This window comes from Strix uralensis, chromosome 15 (genome assembly GCF_047716275.1).
Source record: "Strix uralensis isolate ZFMK-TIS-50842 chromosome 15, bStrUra1, whole genome shotgun sequence".
In the NCBI taxonomy this organism is placed as follows: Eukaryota; Metazoa; Chordata; class Aves; order Strigiformes; family Strigidae; genus Strix; species Strix uralensis.
The window spans coordinates 910241-920774 of NC_133986.1; the positions used below are offsets into that span (position 1 = coordinate 910241).

Consider the following 10534-nt stretch of genomic DNA (forward strand, 5'->3'; position numbering starts at 1 on the left):
TCTACTTAAGAGTGCAACATCAAAAACTGTTTTAAGGCACAGGTAAAATGGACATATGTAAAAAACAAAGCAATACAACACGTAACAGCCAGCTTCTCCAAACAGTTGTCAGGATCATGACTGGCTATTTTAAAATTTAATTCTCATACAACTGAAAAACTTTTATTAAATCTGCTACAAAGCTTTGCAAAACAAAGTCAAAGTTTTCCCTTCAAAATTTTCAGCCTACTTAAATTTAATTTCTAAGCAAAATTATTTTCTCCAATGCTTACTTACACTAATGTCCAATCTTTGAAGTATTCTGCAGAAGTGTTTTGTCTTATTTTGAACATATCATTGCTGAATTTGTGCATGTGTTTGTTCCTACAGTCTCAATGGCTAATAAGAGATCCTATTAAACTGACTGTATTCCCTAGTTAATGAGTAATAATAGTGTATTAGAAATCACCATGACAACTTTTATGAGGGGAAGTAATACAGGTATTTTTATATTAAAGATATCAGGAGAAATGTTTGCAGAAGTGACATTACCAATCACATGTATATGAATTCAAAGGATTCATGGTTTTCACATCTCCTATGATGGTGTACAAAAGCCTCTCATAAAGCAGCATCTGTTTACAAAGAACTAGACTGCTCCATTTACATGCCCATGATAAAATACAAATTACCCTAAAGAAAAGTAAAAAGACATCTTTTTCTATGTACTGCTGAATGGGACATAACAGCATTAAACACCAGCAAGGGAAATTCAGGCTGAAAAACTTTAACAGCCAAGTTAAACAATGAAACATCACCATAAGGGCTGAAGGGTTTCCACCACTACAGTTTCAGACAGATTAGTATTGGTATTGTATTCCTTGTGTACAGCTTCTGCACAAAATGCCACAGCTAAATTAAGAAAACATGTATTTAAGATTACATTAGAACACACATCCACCCTTGGCACTGTTAAAAAAAGACTCAATATTAGAAGCACAACTAAAAAAGTGAGAATCTGAGGCATACATACCAGCTTGTCCAGACTTAAGTCACATAGCTGTCAAATGTACCATGTCTACCAACTTTGCCTACATGAGTTGCCTGGTTTGTTGCTTGAGTAGTGTTACATTTGATTAGCACAAAGGATTTATGCCTGGACAGTATTCGGTTATTAACTAGTTAAAAGTGTTTCTCTTAGAAGTTTTGTGTTTCCAGCACATTATGAATTACCATATGTACACCTTAAAAATCACAAAGTAATCTGCTGAGGCGCTAATGGAAGCCCCTCTTTACCCAGTGAAATAATAACAAGGAGTAACTTGTGAAAGTTGCATCTTCCTTCATTTAAGTGATCTGGGTCTGTATGCATGCACAGTCACTTCGCTGATATAAATAAACTTTTACTCATACTTGCAGAGGCAACATAGTTCTGGGAGTTTCTTTACTGGCTTCTGAATCAACAGAATTCTTGACTAAGTTCCAGTAGCAGCTTTATTAGTGGTGATGTGCAAGCCGGAAAGAACACAACTGCAAGGCTGAGCTTGCAGATAGAAACAGAGTTTTATTTATAAACATACTGCATCATGGATGGCAATTCCAGCAGCAGAGGACAAGACACTAACAGTACCACTACTGCCCTTTGGCAAATGAGATCAGCTCTGAAGTCCAGGCAGACATCCATATACAGCTTACTGAGAGGCCAATTTCATTCCTCACACTATTCAGTCTTACTCACTTTGAGAATGCTAGATATTGTTCTAGTAATATGCAAACACAGGACATTCCAGGCAGTTTGCAATAGAGTATTTCTAGCCTGGTAGCTCACTACTGCTATGAACTGTAGCCTAGTCTCCATTAACAACATGGGTTGGGAATATTAAGTCCAATATGTCCCTGTATAACCACCCTGACATATCAGGGAATACTGACTGTAAAAGATGCCTTGAGAAGGGGTAAGGAATGCCTGAAAACTTAGTTGTACATATTTTTCTTTCTAAATGCTGTTACCTGCTTCTGGGAAGTTACAGTTAACAGGTACTTGTTCAGTTAAATTCCTTTAAAATGGATATTCATTACTGCTCACACACCAGCATTATCCACTAGCCACATGGCTTTAGAAGTTGAGCAAGGAAGTATAGTATACTCAGAGCAATACGCGGAAATAGGATCCAAATTATCTAGTGAACCAGTGCCTAGTATACCTCCTCTCATCTTAAAATAACATTTGCTTCTGGCTGATAACACTTACTGGTTCTCTTCCAGTCTGAGACCTTAATTCAAGAAGATAGCTAGGCATATGCCTAGTCAAGTTAAGAATCAATTGCTCTACTTGCATGGATTAAGTTAACTGTAAACTTAAGTTACATGTTGATAGGAGCTATGAAAATGGTCTTCAAGTAAGGCATCCATCCACATTACTTCTCAAGTAACTGAACAAAATGTCCCTGGCCTTCTAAGAAAAATGTGGAAATAAACACATCAAGTGCTAGACAGAAACACAGAACAGGCATATCTTAAATAACTTAATAGCTAGATATGCAGTGTGCTATTACAGTGGAGTTTTAAAGTAATCTGATTTCTGTTTTTCACTGACAATGTAAGATGATAAACAATAAAGTGTTTTCCATTATTAATAGCAAGATGCATATTAAGACATTATATAGAATTATTGGCAAAAAGGTCGAGTTTTAAAACTTTTAAAAGTTCACTTCTTCCTTTTGGTATGAATTACAGAAAATATACCTACTTCACAATTGGTAATTAGATCCACTAGAATAACAGTTTCGATCTTGAGGGGAAAAAAATTTTTTTTTTTTTTTCCCCAGACAAAGATTCCATCCTGACTGCAGGACCTAAAGTTATTAGTGTGCCCAACAAAAATTAATTACTTCTATTTAAAAAGTAAGAAATATGTTAATGAAACATTGGGGGGGGGGGGGCAGGAAGGAAGGAGGAGGGCACAAAGTTATATGAAAATACACTGGTGAGCACAAAGTAAACCTTAACGAAGTCCCAGCATCTTTGACAACTGATGTTAGGAGTAAATACTGTTCAACCTGTAGCTATGTATTCTAGCAGTGTTATCTACTAAGGTCAAAGGAAATATCCATGAAATCTAAGTTCATGGACATGTAAGTAGACAGAAGAGCTAGGTTACTTACAGTTTATTATTTTAAATGTATACATAATGTATTATATAGTATACTATAAAATATACATTAAATATAATGTACACGTGTAAGGAAGGGGAAAATATATATCTGTGTGTGTACATATACTTTATTTCAAAATACAAATATTTATTTTGACATTCCTGATTTTAAAAAATTATTTAAAAGGCTGTGGAATAATCTTTTAAGAGCTTTAAATGTTTACTCAGACAGGTATCAAAAATCAACACAGTACCCAAACTTCCAAGCTTAGGTCTCCTGTTTACATCTTAAACCTTACATATTCAAAACATCTACACAGGCAGGCACTCCAAAGCATTTTATGAATTAAAATATAAATCATACCCAGTTTCTGCAACATCCATGACATGCAACCTTGTCCTCATGCAGACTTCGGATTTTGTTCTTGACATTTTCGAGCACATTAGAAATAGGCTTTAAGTCTTCAGAATTCTGTGTGCTGCAAAAGAGATTTACATCAACTTTTAATTTATTTTTTTTAAAAAACTAGATCAGGGTATTTGCAGTCACAGGCTATTGAACAGACCTGAAAGATCTCATTTGTCAGGATAAGTACAAAAAGGGCATTGATCTGGATAACGTTGTCACTTTAAGTGCTTAAACAAAAGCGGAAAGGGTTCTGCAGAAGAAAAAAAGGGGGACAGCAGAAAAGTAAATAATCAGAGAAAAGACTATAGATGTTAGACATGAAAATTAATTGCTTTTTCTATTTGATTTCTATGTATAGAAGTCAGTATATAGTTTATATTATAAATCACATTAATGAAAAAGACATTGAAAACAACCAGCCACCCCCAGGAAACAGAGAAAGATTTGTTGACATATTCCCAAAAGCTTTCTTCATCTTCAGGCTGATTCTCAGGCTTCATCCTTCCTGAGAATTTCAGCACAAGTGTTCATTGTTATTTTTGGAACTGACTTCTACACTCAAGTACTTGCTTGTATAATGTGTTTTCCTTTCTTTAAACTTTCTGTTAAAACCAGGGCTTTTAGCGAGCATGTACAGATTTCAGAATGAAAAATAATTGTTTTAACAGTGATACAAAGCAAGGAGGAGATCTTTTAAATAAGATCTAGTCCCTCCACTACTTTTGTAACATGTCCAAAAGTGAAATTAGAGTAGCAGAAGACATTCATCTATGTACCCATTTTGTAGTTTTTTCCTTACCTTCAATTTTTAGTACACAAATAACATTCCATTGAATATTGAGAGCATATTTTATATCAAGCATTTTACAAAAAGTATCTGCTGTTATTTTATGTCAAAGTAGCTGTCAAAAAACATTTTAGGAAAAATAATTTTATCAAAAAGACTAGAGGATGATAGAGATGCTAGATCTCAACGTTCTTGGGCTAGCTACTAATATCTCTGTTAAAACACCAGGTAATTTTGATCTGTGTATTGAGCAATTTCATTTCAAAGAACATGGTATAAGAACTAAGGAGCCCTCCTAGAAGAAAGCTTTGGCAAAGAATAATCAGCGTAGTCTCCATCTCGAGCTTTTTTTTTTTTCTTTTAAAACTTTTGCTCTGTTCAAGTGTAAGCTTTCGTAAAACTAAGTATTTTAGAAAGAGATAGAATACAGAATGGCAAAATTCCTGAAGTTCATTGTAAGTAAATTAAGAAAAAATTCATATCTCTCTAGGTGTATATCTAAGTAAAATCTTAAAGACACCAATTCTCCTAGCGAACAATCTATACTAGAAATCAGTGTTACTTTCATTCTTTACATTTCAGCACTGCAATTCCATCTGATACTTCTACAGCCTTTTGTATAATCCTCACTTGTCCTGTTAGATGCTGACATGCATTTTAAATCTGTAATGCTAGTGCATAATCCCTGAAAAAGCCTTCACCAGGAAGAGAATGAGAAAAAATAAGAGTCTACCTTTGCTAAAAAGCTCTTTGTATATTACATGAGATGTTTATCATTCAAACAAAATTTATCATTGAACAATTAGGTGTTTATCAATCACAGCTTCCTGAAACAAGTAAGTGTATTTTTGACATGTTGGAACATACTAAGGCCAAAGAAAAAAAAGATGACTCCAAAAGGAAAATTCAAGGCTGTGACTAGAAAAATAGTAAACAGAATGCTGGATAGACTGTGAAAATGAATGATTCTTTTTGTTGCCTGAAGGTGGCAATAATGATGCTGTACTTACCATGCATTTCATCGACCGTTTTATCTTTGGAAACTTTGTGAGTTTTTAAGCATTGAAATATTAACTTTATGGAATAGCACTTGTACTGCTAACTTTTAAGGTACTATTCATTTTTCTTTAGCCCCCTAGAGGACAGAAGGAAAGTTTCCTGCATTCTACAAGCTGCCTCTAGAGTTTTTTAAGAGAAACTCTTTAAAGCAAAGCAAACCCAAAACTATACTGTTTCTGTGATTCATTTTTTTTTTTAAACCACAGTTTTATACCTACTAACGAAAGTTAAATGCAATACACAGAAAATAGAAGGCTATCAGTGCAAAAACTACCCAAAAAAAAAAATCACCCTTTGAAAACCAACCATGAACTGGTCCAGGGTCAGACCAGGTTCTGCATCCACAGAAAGACAAATAGAAATGCTTCCCTACACCCCCCATGGAGAAGGATACTGAAAAGAAGTGCAGCTATAGTCTCAGTTCCACAATATTCCTTGGTACCAAGATGTTACATTTTATGCAAAGGGAAACTACAACCAATGGTACAGTAATTTGAAGTAGACCTGTACAAAGCTGAAATACTTGGCCTGCTAGTGCTAGGTAAGAGGATCTGCAGGGTGACAGTTTTAAGTCCCACAGAATATACTAGAGTATTTAGAACAAGTCTAGTGTTACACCATTTTTGTGAAGTATCTTCACCTTTCAGGTCTGCAGGGCACAAGAGACATTTTTAATAATACATGCTGATGTTAGAAATTAAAAGTGAAGTTACTTTGCTGTTAGTGTTTCTGGTACTGGGATTTCAAATGAGCATATGGTTGATAGAAATGAGAGTGCTAATAAAGGCTAGCAACCAGTTAATTGACAAATAGGGATTACAAAGAAGTCAGCAGTACAGTTAAGCATGAAGCATAAGCATCTCATGGTTTTGTACCTTAAGTACAAAAGCATTCTCTCTCCATCTTCAAATACACAACTTGGAACACACAAACTATCACAGACACTCCTTAAAGCTTATGTTTGCAAAACAATACTTGAGATTTAGGTGACTATTTAACTCAGTAGGACATACTCATATTTATCAGATAAATAAGGCAAATACAATCATATGAAGTGTGAATAACACCAACAAAAAAGTTACTAATCCTGGGAGCACAAAATAATAGTTTTTCGTAGCTCTACAAAATGCTTCTTAGTCTGTAAAGATACTACACCTTCAAGTAAAACATTAACATAAAGCAGTAAAGACCATCTGTTCTTATAGCTCTGTCTTGTAACATTTACACAGTTTTATCAGAAGAAAAAGAGCTAGTTTTGTAGGAAAAGAATACCTATAATATTGCTCAATGTACATTTAATAGAGCCTGCTTCAGCATTCCTCACCAGCAAGACAGAAATTCTTGACTCCCTCCTGTAGCAAGTTTGATGTGTACAGCTAATTCAACACGCTCTGGAACTAACACAATATGAAACTTCCTAACAAAACAATTTATATACCTATTAACTCAATTTTTAGCACTTTCTAAACCAACCAACCTGTGGGAGTGTCAGCTCTGTGCAGCTGTGGAAGATTCAATGTTAAGAGTCAAATCATGTGTTACTGGTAAATGATTAAGAGGCAAATCAGCATTGGCCTGTCAGCCCTGCACAGCTGGGGGAGATTCAGTACTTAAGAGACAAATTGACATCAACAAAGGAGCTCTGTTGGGGGACCTCTGTCTGGGGAGCTTGGCGAAGGTGGAGATCTCTGCTGAGGGAAGCTCTACTCAGAAGCTCTGTGTTGTGTCAGCTCAGCGAAGAGCTGGTTGGTCCTGTGCTGGCTTGGACAAGTGCTAGCTCTGCTCTGCACAGGCCTGGAGAAGCAGCAAGGCTTGGAGGAGGAACAGGCCTTAGAAGAGAGATAAGAAAATGCCAGGCTGTGCTAAGGTGGATGGAACTGTCTGATGGGAGAGAGGTTTGATGACTGTCTAGTTGCTGATTTGCTTATTACAAAGTAAGAGCTTGAATGAGAGTATAAGTATGTATTATTGTATGAGTATGTATTAATGTAAGAAGAGAAAAAGAGATATTAAAGAAAATAAACAGCCCCTGCCCTGCAGAAAGAAAGAAGAACACTGTGATGTGTGAATTATTTTGGCTACTACAACTTACTACAGTTTAGTATAATTTAATACAGCTTATTTAAACTTAATACACCAACCCAGCATTTTACTAAACCTACTTACTAGCTCTTTAAGGGCCCTGATCAGTCCCCCCTGGGACACCCTGCCACACCCCTGCCTACAGCTCAGGATGCCCAGTCCTGGCCTGAGTTACAAGGTCTCTAGCTCAGTGACAGCTAGGTCCCTACCTAGCCATAGATACCTGCCTGATCTGGACCTTTGCCTGAGGATTTGTTTCTGCCTTGACCTTGGGCTTGCCTTGTCAGTGAGGACCTGCCTGGCAATTGCCAGACGGTGTTAGACCCTGCTTCACTGACTGGTACTTCCAGCCTGACCTCAGACCTGCCTCATCGCTCTGGACTTGCCTGATATCTGCCCTGCTCAGGTACTCTGCGGTGGGGGTCAGCTGGCAGCGCCCCTGGCCTGCTGCTTGGATGTGCTCAGCGCCTGGGGTCCCTCCCTGAGGCAGCAGCGGCCCTCACTGCTCCCTGAGGCACAACACTGCGCTCTTCAAACCACCAGTGTAGGATGTCTTTCTTTTATTCACAGGTCACAAGGGGAAGGTCAACAAGTGACTACCAGAGTGATGGTTCACACTGTTAAAATGGAATTAATATGTACTCTGAAGATTTCTAAAACCAGGCCTATCTTTAGTCTAAAAACAACCCTGAAGAAAAAAGTTTTTTATTCTATCAAAAGTAAAGAAACTTTCATACTAAAATACCATGCTCTGACCACCCAACTATTCTCAATGGAGGCTTATTTATTTAAGCATACACACCTCAAACATACATGGTGATTTGCTTGCAAAGAGTAGTGGTCAGGTAGGTAGAAGCCTTTTTTATTATGTTATTAAAGTAGCTTAGTTAAAGTTGATTTTCATTTCTGAAAAAGGCTTATATGTGGTAATGAAGGCTTTAAATATTTTTCACTGTATATAACATATCGCAAGTGTAAGTTCAATTTACTATATATTACTTTCTATCAGTATTTTAAACCCAAGTTTAAAAGTAGTAATTTAAATGTTCATCATAATAAATTTCAATGAAATAAAAGCAAAAGACAGCAAGATAAGTCTCTTTTCTTGAGATGTTCCTAAGCACTCAGAAAGTAAATAAATAAATAGCCTTTTTCACCAGAACAATATTTTATACATTAAAGAGTTTCTACATACCCAGTAGTGATTTGTTATCCACATATATGGAAAAAAGGAGTCTTCCTGACTCAACACAAAAGTCGATAGTTTGCATAGTATAGTAATAAAATTTTCAACAACTTAAAACTTTCCTAGTAGGTTTATACCAGGAAGCAAGAATTGTTTTCCCTCTTTAACTTCAGTTTAATATTCTTAAGGCCTGAAGCTATAAAATCTTTCATTTAAACTAGTTTTTTTTCCATGAGGAAAGCTAGTTTACTACAGACACTAACTGCTGAACAAACATATCAGAAACACTGTCTTTTCAGTCCAAATTGTTTCAATGTAAATTAAAATATCTAAAAGGTAGTTTATTTGTGAAAAATTAGCCTATAAATCAGAAAAATAGGCTTAGGAACTCAGTATCTTGCTCTGCAGAACATTGGTTTTGGCATGTTTTTAATGAAAAAACGCATGCTTTCACTCCATTAATGTCAGTGTCACTTTGCTTTCCTGCCACACACAAAAGTTTCTCTACAAAAAGTATTTACAGCACATACCTACTCAAAGACCTATGTTACTAGCAGAAATACTAGTTATACTTCATTGGACCAGGAAGCTCAGTTCAGAATAATTAGTGCATAAATAAAAATCAAAAGTTGAGATTCAAAATGTTAACTAATTAAAAATACTACTTGCTTTGGCTTCAGAGAACAGGTAACACTGCAAGTAAGCTAGTCGTTACTACTATAATATATACTATTATAGTAATTCACAATTAAAATTTTAAATAAAATTTAGTAATTTAATGCTTTATAGTTATGACTATCAGTTCAGTCCACATTCTGTATTCTGTGGATGGTTAGCTAAAGGACAAAATCAAGTTTGCTTTAGGGCTTATTAGGCTGTGTAAGTAGCATGTAACACATTTTTTTTTTTAATCTTCTTAGTAGAAATGTGCCAGTGGATCTTTTAGTCTTACTACCCTTTTTTTTCCATGGTACAGCTGCAAAAATATCTAATATTGGTCATATGTTACGATGCATGCTGTGTTTTATCCAAATACATCAGTGCATCTGCCATGGTAATTGGAAAGAAAAAACGATTTAGGAACCCAATTTTTAAATTTCTTCTTTTCTCATGCACCTCCAAGTGGCTGAATGCCTCACACAAAACAAGTTCCAGGATCAGGGCCTAGGTTCAGGATTCAGAATTTGATCAGGTTCAGTATTTGTAATTAAAAGCATGTAGATAATTTGCAAATAGTTGGCCACACTGTGGCTAAAAAATTGTAGATGTGTATTAACAATATTACACCAACTAAGCTAGTCAGATTGTATGTATTTGGATTTATGCATTATTTGTTTTTCAGCAAAGACAGGGAAATTCCACACATTTCAATGCACTTGGTTGGAAACCTTTAATAATTGTAAAATGACATGAGAAGAGGCATAGCTGGAGGGAGTCGTGGTTATGACTCAGAGAGCAACTAGCTGCAAATCTATTCAATTTATCCCTGTGTGTGTGTGTGTAAACACACACCATTATCTCTTGGCATCATATATATGTATTTCTATAGGTAAATACGTGATATATATGTATAAACGGGACTAATACCTGTCTGCAATCCCCAGTAAGCCCTCACTCTGTCCTGAGGGGACGGCTCGCGTTTTAAAAGGCCACCACACGGAGGAGCGCTGGAAGCGGCCGCCCGGGAGGTGATACAGCGCAGCCCGTCCCCCTCCAGCCCGGCGCCGGGCCGGGGCTGGCGGCTCCCGGGGCCCGGCCCGCCAGGGCGGCGCCCGCCGGGGCCGCGCCGCTCGCTGAGGGGCGCGCGCGAGGCCGCCGTTGCCGCAGCAACAGGGGCGCGCGCGCGCGCGTCCGGCCCTCAGAGCGCTCCCTCCTTCT

At 36.9% G+C, this 10534-nt stretch overlaps 1 protein-coding gene across 4 annotated transcripts in view; it reads right to left on the reverse strand.

The window, feature by feature from the left end:
* The window catches only part of IRAG1 (inositol 1,4,5-triphosphate receptor associated 1), a 116660-nt gene extending 106302 nt beyond the window's left edge, over window positions 1–10358 (reverse strand). For 3 of the 4 annotated variants that reach the window (XM_074884755.1, XM_074884753.1, XM_074884752.1), the window contains exons 1-3: window positions 3959–4003; window positions 3700–3792; window positions 3498–3612 (exon numbers count right to left, since the gene is read on the reverse strand). The gene's annotated coding sequence lies outside the window, so the exon portion shown is untranslated. Of the gene's footprint in view, window positions 1–3497; window positions 3613–3699; window positions 3793–3958; window positions 4004–10243 lie in introns of those variants that run through there. The other variant, XM_074884754.1, reaches the window with a different exon arrangement.
* Between the last annotated feature and the right edge of the window lie 176 nt (window positions 10359–10534).